General features: G+C 34.3%; 1 pseudogene; it reads left to right on the top strand.

The window, feature by feature from the left end:
- The first annotated feature begins 11,618 nt into the window (after nucleotides 1-11,618).
- On the top strand, nucleotides 11,619-11,992 carry LOC122910060 (annotated as a pseudogene).
- The last annotated feature ends 5,009 nt before the right edge of the window (nucleotides 11,993-17,001 follow it).

Here is a 17,001-nt window from a genome sequence, read left to right as displayed (position 1 = left end):
CAATAAATTCATCATTATTTAGATGTACCACATCTATATAATATCCTAGGAACCACCAGAAATTATTTATTGGGTGTGTGTTGTTTTTCCCAAATGGGTTCTAGAACAGGGATTAGAACCTTTCAGTAAAATCCTGTTTGTAACACGTAACCTACAATTTCAATCTCTTTTTATATACTTGTTTTTAAAAATACTGAATTTACCTCAATCACCAGTGAGTTAACCGGTGTGATACACATCCATTTACTCTTTTTTTTTTTCTTTTCCCCCGAGACTCCTTTTTGTTTGTTTTTGCTTTTTCTTTCAGACTTTCTGGTTTAGTGTCTAACTTTGGGAGATGTGCTATGCCTGTTATACTCCAAGCTTCTAGAAGGATTTAATCAAAAGAGAGAAGAAAAATGTTATTTTCAAATGACTTAATAGAACTCTCTTAGTAGTATCCTATGCAGTGCTGCCATATTCTTAGCAAACTAACGGGCACTTGTTTTTCAATACACCATGATTTCTCATAACGGTTCTTTTATAATCCTTGTATATTTAGCAAATTTTTCCTGTTTTAATTACTTTTTTCTACCATCAGTCAATTATTCCCTTCTCAACTCTGTTTCCAGTATCATTACATTAGGCAGTATATGGGTTCAATGCCTCATCCTCTCAATCATCTCTCAATCATCTCATTTTTTCATGTAGATCATGTTCTCTTGTTCATTTTTTTCATTTAGACTCCCTTTCTATCTACTCTTCACCTTATGGCTCTTCTCTTTGGTTCTTAGTCAATACAGAGAAGAGGGAAAGGCAAGAAAAAGAACTAACATTTTGAACTATTCAACCAGGAAGGTACCATGTTAGGTGCTTCCTGTCTGTTGTACAATTTGATTTACATGGCAAACATATAGAGCATGCATTATACAACTCTATATATGTTATATATGTGTGTGTATATACATATACACAAGGAGTAAAAAACTCACTCAAAATTATAATTTATCCAAGTTACCCATTTATTAAGTGGATAGAACAGAATTCAAACCCAGGTCACTTGTCAAAATTTGTTCACCTTACTTTGCCATTGTCCTACCACTATCACTAGGAAGAATTTAGACACAATCCAGTTGTTTGGGTATTTCTGTTCTCAGCAGGGTCCCTCTGCCTACTGGAGTGCCACTAGGACTTCCTCTTTTAGACATGGCTACTACTAGGCAGTTGATACTTGGAGGCTCTAGGTGTCAGAAATCGATGTGCTCTTTGAAACCCCCCACATGATTGTAACCATGTTTAGTCTGTCTTGTGCTAAAGTAATGCTTTTCTCCATTTTATTATTTTACTTTTCCATATGGATTACAAAGAGTGTTGTTTGTGCCCTAATATTTACACATAATTTTTGTTTTAGTAAAACTTCTTTTAGCACATAAGACTAAAACATAAGCCCAAAGAGATCTGTGTCTGGCAACAGACCTAATGACCATCACTGCACTAGAAACTAAGAATTTATAGGGGTCATATTTGTTCACTTGACTCTCCCTTCTCTTAGGCACCACCCACCCCGGTGTAAAATTTCTTTAAATCTTTATTTGAACACCAATGTTTTTTATATTATTTAGTTAAACTTTTAAAAAATGGTATATTTCCTTCTAGAAGACACCTCAGTCCCTCAAATAAATGTGCTTCTGTTAAGACAATCTCATATATATCATTTAGAAGAAAAATTACTAAAGGTAATTTATTTAAGTAATAATCTATGATAATTACTGTTTTAAATCATAAAGTGGGGAAATTCAGTTCTTAGCTATGATAAATCTCTAGTATATCTAGAAACAGGCTGCAGGAATATAAATATAATGATGCCAAGAGATCACAAGAATCAAAGGCATTCAAACACAACTGTACTTAAAGAAAAGCACTGTGATCCTGAATTTGGTTCATTGATCTGGTGTCTTGAAAAACCGTAATTCACATAATTTCATACCACTTTTCCATGACACATCCTACTGTTCTCTGCAAGTAAGGACTAAACTTTTGTATTCTATTCACGAACCCCAGGACATGAGCACACAACCACTCCTTACATCTGAAATCAATACATATTGGTCCATATGGAGAACTCAGCAGGAAAGATGGTGGGGATGGATAGCATCATGGCTCCATATGTGTTCATAGAACCAAAAATGTGTTACTGTCTTATTAAATTTGTTAGACATTTCTCACACATTATAAAGTAACTTTTCAAGCACTATCCTGTGAAATAAGTATCCTAAAAAATGTTTCCACATTCTTACCTTAGGGTTGTCAGAACTAGTTGTGCCCATTAGAATGAATGCAATGTTATAGGAATTAATAAATAGAGAGGATAAGGTCACTACCAACCTCTCAGAGAATGCCCCAGAATGGGGTTGTGGTGGAGGGAACTCATCCTGAAGAAGGAAAGAATCAAGGTGCTTTGACTCCATCCTGGCAGAATTTATGAGGATTAGCATTGAATGGGACACTGTGATGTGAGAGTATCATGCAAATATCCTCATACCCAGATACAGGAAAACTTTCATAGGTTTATTAACAAATTCAATCACTTATTCATTCACTCATTCATTTTTATTGTGAACCCTCTGTCTCAGTAAATCACAAAACAGACCATGTATTTGCTCAAGCTAAAAAACTACTTACCATTCCTGATTCCTTTCTTTCTCTCACTCTTTCCCTACATTTAATTTTCTGGTTTCTACATCTACATGCCTCAAATATCACTACCTCCGAAGGGATCTGCAATCACCATCCTGATCTAAAATAGCCTCCCACATCCAATTTATTTCCATCCCATCTCTTTGTTTATATATTTCCTTCTAATTGTTATCACCATCTGTCAGTATCATGTTTGTTCTCCTTCATGTTCAATATTCCCTAAAAGTGACCTAAAAACAACTTTCAGTATTATGGGTATTGTATACATACTTTTTGACTGGATGTTTTTTCTAGATGTCTCAAGTTATCAAATTATTTAAGAGGCTATAAGGCTGAAGTGTTGCTGTTCATTTGGGAGACAAAAAAAAAAAAAAAAAAGTGAACAAATCTATTAAGGAGAAAGCCCTCTGTCTCCTCAGTGGGAACAATACCTGGGTCAATGTAAAGAAAGATGATACCGTCAAATCCCAGTAGCAATGTGTTGTTTACTTTGGAATGGTAGTAGCAAAGTCAGTCACAGTTGCATACTGAAATACCACCTCATGAATTTAGAGTGTTATGCATGATGGAAGAGGTGAAAGACAATGGCAGTCAGGAATCCTTAAGAGGAAGGACAGGCCCAGAAGTTCAAGATGATTTCACCAGAAGGCAACTTAGAGGGAAAGACATTTCCTCACCTTGTGATCTAAGCAGGTAAGGGTTATCCTTGAGCATAGTCATTTATTCAACATATATTTATTTAGAATCCACGATGTATTGCTTGTTGTCATATTCCTAGCATTTAGCTGATATATCATGAGGCATATCCTTCCCTGAAGGAACGCACAGATTTGCTTGTGGTCTGCATTTTCTCTTGCTCGAGTTTTAGCTAATTACAGTGTCTGGCATAAAGTAAAGGATGTTGACTTTACTTATGTTACAATCAGTAGAGAATACACTATATAATCCTTCAAACAAAAGGCTTATTTCTTAAAAAAAAAAAGTCTTGGGTCTTAACTTTAACTGAGGGCACTTGTTTAAAATCAAACATATCAGAGAGGATGGGTAAAATAGGTAAAGGGGATTAAGAATACACTTATCAAGATGAGCACTGAGTAATGATGTACAGAATTGTTGAATCACTGTATTGTACACCTGAAATGAAAATAATACCATATGTTAACTACACTGGAATTAAGATAAAAATATTAATTTAAAAAGGTTTATTTCTGATAACAGGAAATCCCTGATAATTTTTACACAATAATATTTGTAAAAAATTTAAAATATGATTGGGATGCCTGAGTGGCTTAGTTGCTTAAGTGTCCAACTCTTGATTTCAGCTCAGGTCATGATCTCAGAGTCATGAGATCAAGCCCCACGACGGGCTCCTGGTTCAGCACAGAGTCTGTGTGGGATTCTCTCCCTCTATCCCTCGCATGGCTCTTTTTCTCTCTCAAATAAATAAAATCTTTAAAAAAATTAAAGTATGATTTTTACACATCCAGTTGGAACCTTAACTTTTACATAGGTAGCCCTGGTATGTTTCTAAATTATAAACCTTAGGAACACAGCTATACATATACATATACATATACATATACATATATAATATACATAATTACTCAGCTTCCAATTGGTCAGAATTGGAGCACGATTATAATTACCAACTGTGAAGTGAAAAGCAAGAAATCTGGCAATCTAATAAAATAAGGCAATGCTTCTAACTTTAATGTACAAGAGATTACTTCAGGATCTTACTAAAATGCTGACTCGGTAGCACTGGAGTGGGTCCTGGGACAGAATATCTTACAAACTCAAAGATTTCATTGGTGCTGCTGGTCCACAACCATACAGTGATTTGATATTAGGGTTACTGGCTACTGATGTGAAAACTAAGAAGTTCAAAGGTGCGGTTATTATTATATTTTTTGCTAACTTAGATAAAGAAATTGCTAGATCTTACTGAAAACATGTTAAGAAAGAAGACAAAAAGAAACAACAGGTGGATCCGCTCTTATAGGAGAGAGCTCCTTTCCAATACAAGAAAAGTGGTCATAAGTAAGTTTGCATCCAGAAAACGGATGCTTCTAAAAATTTATTTTGTGACTTATTTGAGTGATTTCCCTGTAGATCCCCTACTTGGAATTCAACTCTGATACGGAAAATTGGGTCAGCATGAGAGACAGAGAAGGCCCACAAATGTATTAAACGACCCGAGCTGCATCCAGTTCTCACTGAATGGCTGCTTATTTCTACAGAACAGTAACTTATCACTGGTAGTCACTTACCTACCTAAGTTTGTGTTTGTTGACATTCTTCCCCTACAAAGGGATTTTGTTCAGAGATCCTTGTTTAATGACAAATCTCCTATGACATCACAGGAAGAGGTAACTTACTGAAGTAGAAAAAAAGACTACTAGTGAACTTGGCTCACATTTTAATACAAAAAAACCCAGGGTATTATGTTTTCATGAAGTTACAGGGGGTGAAATCTCTTCCAGAACTAATAACTGTTCAATTGAAATATATGAAGATGTATATTCCTTGGATTTGGGGATGTATTCTATTTTGTATTTTTTAAATATTTTATTAAAGATTTTATTTATTTATTTGACAGACAGAGATCACAAGTAGGCAGAGAGGCAGGCAGAGAGAGAGGGGGAAGCAAGCTCCCTGCTGAGCAAAGAGCCTGATGCAGGGCTCAATTCCAGGACCCTGAGATCATGACCCTGGCTGAAGGCAGAGGCTTAACCCAGAGGCTTAACCCACTGAGCCACCCAGGTACCTCTGTATTCCATTTCAGAAGCCATCATTAAACTTACGTTGTGGCTCAAGCACTGTCCTCACACTGGAAAGTTAACATGGTTTAAAACATGATTTGACAAGAGATTTCCATTTTGTTTCTGCCTCACTCTAAGACCAGACTTCTCCCTACAGAGAAAAACATAACAACCCAAGAGATCCTGAGTGTAATCAGCCTCTTTGTAAAAAACCTTCTAATATTAAAGGCCGTGATTTCTATGTCCTCTAGGACCATTCTTGTGGTCTTGCAATTCTTCCACTTACTGTTTTAATAATGTTATTGCAGGACAAAAGCACACACAGATGTTGCTTGTGAGTTCACAAGGACTATCATAGTTTAAAGATATTCAGAATGCATATGAGTATTTTCAGCTTGGCCATTCTATTTATAAAGGATCTCTGAGACCAAAGACAGGAATTCTGGGCAAGGAATTCATACCCTCACTTTCCATTTATTTTATCGTTTTATTATTATTTATTTTATCATTTTATTATCATTTATTATTATTATCCTCTTATTATTGATAAGAGGAAATATGTGAGGGAATTCTATTCTTCCAATTTGGTATCCTGAAGAGTTGTCAGGATTCTTTTTTTACCTGGCAGACTCAAAGCTCAACCACAGTGCCTATATATATATATATATATATATATATTCTTATTATTTATTTATTTATTTATTTTGCTTTTCCCAGCTAACCAAATAGCTTCTTTCTATACAGATGGTGACTAAGAAATTATTTATGCCTTGCTTCCAAGAACTTAAAATGTTTCCACACATTAACCATTTACCAAAAACTCTCATAATGTAAAATAATAATAACAATACTTAAAGGTGAATAGCCCACTTTTAGGCATTCGGGGACTAAGATAATTAATTGCCCAAGGTTGTAGAGGCAAATTGGTATCAATGTGGAAGCAAGACAAAATGCTTGGCTTGTAACAAATTTCAAAAATATTTATGGCCTAGATTATTTGTGAACTGACTTGAGCCCAAATTCATGCTTTAATAGTTTTTGTTGGTGGTGGTGTTAATTTACCTCCCTCTTACTTAGGAAGGTTTTTATTTTTTAGATGTCATTAGATACCAATATAGAAGTTTCTAAGCCTCAGGCTATGTCTCATTTAGCCTTTTCTTTGAGAAAACCTCGTTCCATGTCTACTTTCATCTTAATCCATGGATTTATATATAGGTTTAGTCGAATTTGACACTTTCCCACAATTTGTCTCCTTTGGTTGTTGCACATTAGGGATTTTTTTAAAACGGTATTTTTAACACCAAACATGCCTTGTTGCCTTGATAGAACATGGTCAATAACTCAATTGTATTGGATATACCTAATCCAAATTTATATATGAATTCTCTTCCTCATTCAATGAATTGACTGGTAGTATTTCTAAAGAACAATTTGATCAGTTGATTTCATTTAATTCATTACTTGTTTAGGGATTCTTTTCGCTTATAGTCCATTAATATTAGAATATTAAGATTAGTACATTTATTGAAGCAAGTTGCAAATATTTCAGGATAATTTAAAACAAAATATAAAACCTTACTTGCTTTGTTAACTAAGGGGGAGAATATCCACTTTGATGGGGATGTAGTGTGATGTAGGGAAAAGAAAACTAGGAACTTTGGTTCCAATCAAAACTTTTCTACTATTCAAATTATGGAGCTGGGAAAAGTTAACAAGTTTTTTAAACTTTATATTTTAACTTAATTTAGACTTAGAGAAAAGTTGCAAAATAGTACAGAGAATTCTTGTATATCCTCATTCAGCTTTCCTTAATGTTAGCACAATATGTAATTATTATACAACTATAAAACCAGGAAATTAACATTGGTACTACACTATTAACTACATTGCAGATTTTATTCAAATTCCACCCATTTCTTTTTGCTACACCTTTTTTCTCCTACTGTGTTTTTCCACATCTTCTTGGTCAAGAATCATCTTGGGTCCTATGTTGTATCTGTTATTTCTCTTAGCTCCTCTCCAGTGTGTGACTTTTTCTCCCCTTTCCTTTCATGAACTTGACATTTTGAAAGAGTACTCATTACTGATTTTGTACAATGTTCCTCAATTTAGGTTTTTCTGATGTTTTGTCATAATTAAAATCAGGTTATGATATTTGGTGGGAGCACAGCACAGAAATGATGTTCAATCTCATTTACTTCATTGTTAAAATAAGATAAATTTGGGGCATCCACACAGCTCGGTCTGCCAAACATCTGCCTTGACTCAAGTCATAATCCCAGGGTCCTGAGATCTAGCCCTGCAAGGGGCTCCCAGCTCAGCAGGGAGTCTGATTCTCCCTCTCCCTTTGCCCCAACCCCTCCACTTGTGCTTGGTCTCTCTCTTTCTCTCTCAAATAAATAAATAAAACCTTTTTAAAAAAAATCTCCAAAAAAGTAAAGTAAATTAAAGGTTTTTAAAAATATCTTCTATTATTTTGTTCTGTTTTGCTTTATTTATTTTTTTTGTATTGTTAATCTCTATAAGAGAAATTGACATTTAAAGAAAAACAGGGGTGCTGGGTGGTACATTCAGTTAAGCACCCAAGTCTTGGTTTTAGCTCAGGTCATGATCTCAGGGCTGTGAGATGGAGCCCCACATAAGGCTCCCTGCTCAGTGCAATCTATGTGAGAATCTCTTTCCCTCTCCCTCTGCCCCTTCTCCCTGTGTTCTCTTTCTCCCTCTAAAATAAAATAAATAAACCTTAAGAAAAAGAAAACATATTTTAGTATTATTGTCCCCTTGGGATGGAGATACTACTTTATTAATCAATTGCACCTAGGATTAACACACTATTGGCAGGTTTTTTTTTTTTTTTTTAACAAAAATGCATAGCTTTTTCAAGAAAGCCATCTTTTAAGAAAACATATCCAGAGATCTTAGGAGACATGCCATAAAACTAAATCAGCTAAGTTCACCCAAACCATAGCATGACTATGTATTATTTTTTCTCTTTAAGCAGCCCATTATATTAATAGGTTTCTTCTAAATATTGGTCGTCAACTTCCTAGTCATTGTCAACTTGGCTTTATATCACTTAACTTAGTATATTTGAAATGATTATTATTTACTATTATATCTCATGAAATGCCTTATTGTTTGGACAGAGATACAGATATTGTTAGCATTCCATTAGTTAAGAATTGCCAATAACTTGTAAGGATTGAGCATCTATCAAAAGTTAAGAATAATGCATATAAATAAGTATAGGTATTACCAATGCTTGCAATATAAATAATGCTTTTAAAAAAATAGGGAAAGTCTTAGTATAAATCCAAAAACTTCCAAACACCTATCTAAATTTAAGAGAATAAATGTTCTATATTTTAGTGGAAGGATAATTCTAAACATCTGCAAAAAATTACAGGGAAATATAAAAGAGTTTCTGAATCTGCTCTTGTTATTCTTTCCTTCTCCCTCTGATCCTCCCTTCCATCTCTTATTCCTTCCAGTCTTATTGAAAGAGATGTTACAAAACAATTATAGTGTAAAAAGTATAACAGAGCTCTACAAAGACACTATGAGAACACTTTAAAAAAAAAAAAAAAAAAAAGGGATGCCTGGGTGGCTCAGTCAGTTAAGTATCTGCCTTTGGCTCAGGTCCTGATTCAGGAGTCCTGGGATCAAGCCCTACATCAGGCTCCTTGCTCAGAGGGAAGTTAGCTTCTCCCCTGTCTGCTCTTTAGGGGAAAAAAAAAAAAGAATATTTTATTTTACCTGAAACTTTCAACTGTCACTGCTGGAATATTAAGGGGAGAGAAGGTTATAGCAGTGATGAAGCAAGTAGCTTTTATAGAATTCTCCACTGAAGTGTGTAGACTAATGCCTACTCTTTGTGGCATGGCAAACGTCCAGGATCCATAAACACAAATGATTATAGCAAAAAGTCTTATGGACAAACTTTACCTATTCTGCATGTGTGTTATCCAGAAGTGGTAGGATGATCTGATTATGTAACCAGTTTACAAACTGCATCCATCCTGGCTTTATATAAAAGTGAACAGCCTGCTCATTAATAGTTTTAGTAGATAACTTTCTTAAACACTTACTGTGTAACATAACAAAGTTGAGAGCTTTATATTATCTCAATTAAATCTCAGAAAACCACCCTGAGATGTGTATCATTACGATGGCAATTTTACAATGAGGGATTGAATTTGGAAAGGTAGGATAAATTGTGCAGCGTTGCATAGTACGTATCAGGGTTGATATGTGACTAAGGACAATCTGACTCCAAAGACAAAGATTGTCTTCATAATAACCATAAGCTATAGACACATTTCATCTCCAAGAAAGCAAGTATACTTATAATAGGTACAATCATGGTATCTAAACTCATGAGTTTTTGGATTCACTAGATTCATAATGTTCCAATTTGGGACTTGGTAGAAGAAAGATAATTTTTTTAAAAAAAATTTTGTTAGTTTATTCATGCTAAATAAAATAAAAAAGCAATGTAATGGATGAAAAAATCATTTACAAGAAATAAAGGGGAGAAATAAATTTGAATTAGAGAATTCTAAAGTCAAAATCTCTCTTTAATCTGATTAATTTACTTTCCATTCTTTAAACTCTCAAAATGGATGCTATTCAGGATTTGGTCTCTGTAATTTTTAGAAGGGATCAGGGAAAATCTTTAACTTTCACAATCATGGTAAATAGAGGATCACTCTATTTTGATATATGTGTATGATTTTCATGTGAATGCATGAAATCATGCTGTATTTCTTATTCAAATACTTAAGTATTATGGTGAAAATTTTTCTTTGCCCAGAATTCAACATAAAGTATGTATGTTAAGTAAAGCCACACTTCCTCACTATCAGCTTGCTAACAGCACTGTGTTCAAAGATGAGTCAGGGATCCTTATTCCATCTCACTAGGAGAAGACTGTGTTTCCATTATTTGCATATATTACCTGTATTAGTGTGGAAGGACTAGTCTGAACTTTTCTAAAGTATATGAGCAACTCTATGAATACTTCTTTGAAAAGATAATTCAGGATTCATGATGCATTTAATCCCCAGACTTTGTAGTTGGTCCTGCAAGTTGAAAGACTTAACATTTTTCAAGAACTATTTTTGCTGGGTATATGTCCAAATTATCCAATATCTTGTGCCCTTAAACTTTCTTGGGAAAAAAAAAAAAACCCTTAAGGAGAAATAAGTTGATTAAAAACTGCAATAAATAATGATTATTATAGTTAGAAGAAGACTTGTATCTCATGTCAAATATAAACTTTGCTCTAATTCCCTATCATGGCAAATTCAGCCTGTACATTTCCCACACAGTTATATTTAAGTCATTGCATATTTATGATCTATTCCATGACTTTGTTATGCCGAGATTAAAAAGACAAGTGAAATATGGTATCTGCCAGGACTCTTAGAATCTGGTAATGGAAAGAACAATAAGATAAATATAGAAAATACAAAAAAGGTAAGTGGCTTAAGAAAAATACAGATAAACAGCATAAAGAGAGAAGAGACAGAGAAATAGTAAGTTTGGGGTAGCTATAAGAAGCTTTCTGGATGAGAAGTGTTAATTAATTAAGAAGGTTAATGTGAAGGTAAGTAAGGAAGAAAGGAAGGCATTCTAGAGAGCGGGAGGGAAAGGTTAGGAAGGAGGAAGTTCGTCCATAGGTGTTTTCATGCCCTTTGAAGACTAGAACCCATCAACGAGGTAGGTGATGAAGTCAACAAAGTAAGAATTTGTAGGACTTGGTAGCTGAAAGTGTGGAAGGGAAAATTAAAGATAAACTTGTGATTTAAAATCGACATTCATAATGGTGTCTTTATTTAAAGAAAGAAGCAAGGCAGGATCATGCACTGATTTTAGGAGCAGGAAAGTGATACACGCTATTATCAAAATGTTGAGATTATACGCAACAGATGAATTACTAAACTCTATATCTGACAGTAATGATGTACTATATGTTGGCTAATTAAACTTGAATAAAAAAATAAAGTACCTGCTTGAACATTTGGGCTTTTGAATTATGATTCAGACCTTAACAGACACGGTTGAGAGATTTGGAGCTGGAGTTATAAGATTTGATATCAAACTCTCTGGGATCTTCTAAACTGTATGACCTTGGGCATGTCACAAAGTCTTTGAGCAACATTTTATTTACTGTTAGAAATGGAGATTAAAAGTGTATTTCAGTCCACTGCAGGTGCCAGGAGGAGCAGCGCCATAGCTCTGTGCTACCCCATGGCCATGGGCCGCAACAAAGGCCACAGAATGACCATGAACCTGAGTCACAGCTGCCAGCACCTCACCAAGAAGACCAAGTTCGTGCAGGACATGATCCAAGAGGTGTGCAGCTTCACCCCATAGGATCATCATACTATGTGGCTGCTCAAGGTCTCCAAAGATAATCGAGCCCTCAGGTTCATCAAGAAAAAGGTGGGGACATTCATCTGTGCCAAAAGGAGGAGAGAGGGGCTAATGTCCTGAGAGCCATGAGGAAAGCAGCAGTGAAGAAGGACAGAACCCCTCCCCTCTGTATGTAATAAAGCCTTTTTTGGTGGGGGAGGAGTTTATTTCAATCTATAAAATTCAACAAATCCAAGATGTTATTATTGATAAAGTCTCATAAAAGTAACAGTTGAAGCCATTATTAAAGCAATGAAGAGGGGTTGAGGCAACTGATAAATGGAAAAGGGAATTCTATCATATGAAATTTTATTTGTTGATACTTGTTTTTATAGTTTCATGACCCACACACACATACCTACACAATATATGGCTTGACTTTGTTTTTGAACTTCATAAAAGAGTACCATAGAGTAAGCTGTCTTCTAAGATTTGCAGTATTGCCTTACTCATCTCAGACTATGATGCTAAGATTCATCCATGATGTTTAATTACAGATCAGTTTTTACTGATGCATGCTATTCCATTTTATAAAAATTCCATAATATAGTTATTCATTCCACTACATATGGATGTTTTTATTGTCTCCAGTTTTTTGCTATTATGAATAATGACACGATGAACAGTTTTCTTAAGTCTTCCAGCATGTATGTATAAGAACTTCTTCTGCATATATACCTAAGGATGGTATGTATCCAGGAATATTCAACTTTATAAAACAATGCCCAAATTGTTTTCCAAAGTAATTGTATTATTTTATACTCTTACCAGCAATGTGTAAAAAATCCATGTTGTCTCCAAATGACAGTTCCATAAGATTTCTTAAATTCTATTGACGAGTGAGGAAGAATGACATCTCATCATGTTCTTTATCAACATTCTCCCAAATACAAGTAAAGTTGGGTGATTTTTCAGAAGTTTATTGGCTATATACATCTTTTGTGATGTGTCTATTAACATTTTTGTCTATTTATTAATTTTCTATATTATTTTAATTTATACAATCTATGTATACTTGATTATAGTTTGGTGACTATAAAAATTTCAAATAATTTCTCACATTCTCCTCATGCTCTTTAAAGTGCATCATGGTAAACCAAGGCTCTTAATTCTCACGTCATCTGGATTGTTCAGATTTTTTAAGTTCTATGCTTTTGAAGGTTTTTATAAAATATTCTCTGACCCAAGGTCAGAAAAGCATGCAACAATATTTTCTTTGAGAAGTTTTAAAGTTTTTTTTTTGTTTTTTAAAGTTCTTAATCCAGGGTGGCTCAGTCCGTTAAGCCTCTTTTCCTTTATCTGAGGTCATGATCCTAGGATCCTGGGATCAAATCTGGCATCAGGCTCCTTGCTCAGCAGGGAGCATGCCTCTCCCTATGCCTTTGCCTGCCACTCCCCCTGTTTGTGCTCTTTCTCTCTCTGACAAATAAATAAATAATATATTTTTATAAATAAAAATAAAGTTCTTAATCTATATAAAGCCGATTTTTGTATAGTTTTTGTGATAAATACAATCTCATTTTTTTCCTTATTAATGACCCATTTTTAGCTCTATTTATCAAATATTTCTTCCCTTCTTCAGGAATCTGAAATAAACTTCAGTGATATATCAAAGTTTTATAAACTAAAGTTTTAAAGTTTTTAAACTAAATAAAAGTACCATATGATCCAGCAATTTCACTTCTGGGTATTTATCCAAAGAAAATGAAAACATTAATTAAAAAATATCTATGCACCCTACTTTCATTGCAGCATTATTTACAATAGCCAAGGTATGGAAACAACCCACGTGTCCCCTGATAGATGAATGGATAAAGAAGAACACACACACACACACACACACACACACACACACACTCTAGACTATTACTCAGCCATAGAAAAGAATGAAATCTTGCCATTTAAGACAACAAGAATGGACGTAGAGGGTATTATGCTAAGTAAAATAAGTCAGACCAAAAAAAGACATTATTTCATTTACATACACAATCTAAAAACAAAACAAATGAACCGAACAAAATAGAAACAGACTCATAGATAGAGGAAATAATCTGTGGTTGCCAAAACAGGGGAAGAGGACTAAGAGGTATAAAATTCAGTTGTGAAATAAGTCACAGCAAGGTAGCAAAAACAAAACCAAAGTTTGATCTAAGAATGAGTCTTTTCTTGGATCTCTGTTTAGTTCCTGTAGTTGGTTTTGTCCTCTTCCCACAGCAATATCATTCTGCCTTAATTAATGTGTGACACAGAGCAATTTCCCCCAACCTTCTTCTTTTTTTAAATTAACATATATGAACCTATTTTGTGTCAGCTATTATTCAGATGAGGAAACCATGGCATAGTGAGGTTAAGAGTAACATATTTAAGTTACAGTGTGCAGTTACAATCCCATTGGTGGGATTGTAAACCAGGCAGGCTGGCTCCAGAGAACATTACCACCATTAACATGCTATACTGCTTCTTTGTCTCCAGAAATGCTTGCTTATTTTTGGACTTTTGCTTTCATATAGATTTTATAATCAACTTAATAAGTGCTAAGAACAACCCTTCTATGATTTTGTGATTCTTACTGAAGTCCCATTTTACACACTCACACACACACACACACACACACACACACAATTATTTGGGTATAATCAACACATTAACATTTCTGCTGCAAAAATATACTTAGAATATTATTGGGAAAAGCAGGACAAGTAGTATCATGAATTTCTTCTGATCGGTTCAGGTTCAGTTTTGCTGCCAAATCTTGCTGTTTAGTCCTCTTCATATCTTTGGAATTATGGAATGTGTCATTGCCATTTAATAAATGATGGAAAAAATTCTCTGGGAAGTTAAATAATTAGATCAAATCAATCTACATTCTTAGTTGATAAACTGCCTGTAGTTTGCTCCAGGCTTTTTTTTTTTTTCCCTAAAGAAATGTTTTTATATGAATCTTAAACCTCAAAGTAAGAATATAGCATTTCCTTTGGATCTGGATCTATAATGATTCCAGATCTCTGCCTAATTTACCTTGTTGACTAACGTTTCCCTGATCACCTGTTCTTTTTTTAATTCACCAATATCCAAGCATCCTCTGCTAGCTAGTCTGTTAGAAACCAATGAAACAAAACATAATTGATAAGTAAGTAATGAGAATGTCTTTGAAGCGTGAATCTAAGACAAAAGATGACTAGAAGTCAAGACCCCACAGAATTTTATTTAATCTACAATTCCAATTCTAGATTTTGTAACTTAAGTAAAGGCTATTTTAGGTAGATTGTTTACCTTTAATCTGTTAACATTTCCAAATAAGTGATGTACATTTTTTCCATATTGAAATTCTGTTTTTCTTTCCCATTCTGTCATTCCCTGGCTTTTAAATGATTTTTCTGTGTTAAGTTATTAAAGTTTTCCCCTTTTAAAACAGTAACTTATTTTTCTATTAAGGTGAGCTGATTTTGTAGCCTCTTACATTAGAAAAAGAGCATTATTCACGAGTCACTGTTCATTTGTCTAGTGCCTGGCACATTGTAGGTATTCAATAAATGCTTTATAAATGAATAAAATACAAAGGCCTCTTAAAATGTTGATGTCTGTTCATACCAAATTGAAGTTTAATTTAACAGTAGCTTCAGGATTACATAATAAAGGTCTTAGGAAAAAGTAATAAATGGAAGTACTTGTTATCCTGCTATAGACTGAAAATATAGGTACTGAATTTTTCATTGAGATACAAGGGAAGCCTGAAACACAAATGGTGCAAGGGCAGAAATATAACAGACATTGAATAACATTGTTCATTTAAATTGAATACCTGAAAGTGTTCAAGTTTGAAACTTTAGCATTCACTCATATGATACTCTATAACTGTAACTGATAATGCTTGAATGCAACTAATAATGCTGAATTATCATTCAGTTATATGTTATTGCTTATATTTTCTTATATCTTATATTTTCTTATATCATTCTCTTATCTTTAATCTTTCTTATATCTTACCTGTATTTTCTTATATATTATAAGAAAATTGTAAAAAATAAATTTACACTCCTTATTGTAAAAAATAAATTTATACCACTTAGTCCCATGTGCATTGAAGAATACGAAAGAATAAATACAAAGCTATACAGCATAGTTTAGATCAGCAATTTCCAAACCACCTTCTACTGGGGAAAAAAGAAAAATATGGATCTCTGTGCTCTATTCTCATCTATTGTAACATAACTGTGAATGTGGAGTTTGGGATTCTGTAGTTTTTTGTCTTTGTTTTTTTTTAAGATTAATTGATTGATTGATTTTAGAGAAAGAGAGGTAAGCCTGCAAGTCTGGGGAGGGGCAGAAGGAGAAGAAGGAAGCAGACTCACCACTGAGTTGGGAGCCCCAAGTGAGGCCCCACATGGTGCTCCACACAGAGCTGATCACATGACCCCAAGAGCATGACCTGAGGTGAATTCACAAGTCCGTCTCTCAAATGACTGAGCCACCCAGGCGCCCCTGGTATTCTACGTTTTCTAAAAGCTTCCTCAAATGACCACTAACTGCCAGCTGGCATTGGCCTGTAGAACAATGTTTGGGAATAACAAACATTGTGCCTTAAGTTGAAAATCTATCTCCAATCACTCCACAGAATGTTACAGATCTATTTACTTGTACAGCGGGTTATAAGATGCCTGGTTTGGATCATCCTTTTTAATCATAGATTGAAAAAAATCAGTTTGCAAATGACATAAGATCATGGAGATATTCAATGTCTGTTCACATTCTAGGGCAGTAGAGTAACAACATATACTCCAAAGATCTCTTTTGATTTTGACCTGTGTCACTTGTAAGACCCTTCCAATCATTTGGGAAGATCAGTGGGAAAGAGAGTTTTGTTCAGACAGGCGTTCATCTAAGTACAATCCTGAATCTAGTCCTGCTAGAAATATTTGGGGCTCCTTTTAACACTGGAGTCATAAAATGCAATGTTTACTACAGAACTGGACTCCACCTGTCAAAACCCACTTGTGGAAATTTACTAAAGTCACAAGAGAAAACTGAGAAGAAAATCAGTTGAATGTTTTTGAAAAATTCATAATCACACTATCAGTAGATACCTTTGTTAACAAATTAGACAGAATATTCTGGAAACATGATAGTCACTCCCCATCTGTTGTCT

This window comes from Neovison vison, chromosome 6 (assembly GCF_020171115.1).
Source record: "Neovison vison isolate M4711 chromosome 6, ASM_NN_V1, whole genome shotgun sequence".
Taxonomy (NCBI): Eukaryota; Metazoa; Chordata; class Mammalia; order Carnivora; family Mustelidae; genus Neogale; species Neogale vison.
This window is presented reverse-complemented; position numbering and strand designations above follow the sequence as displayed.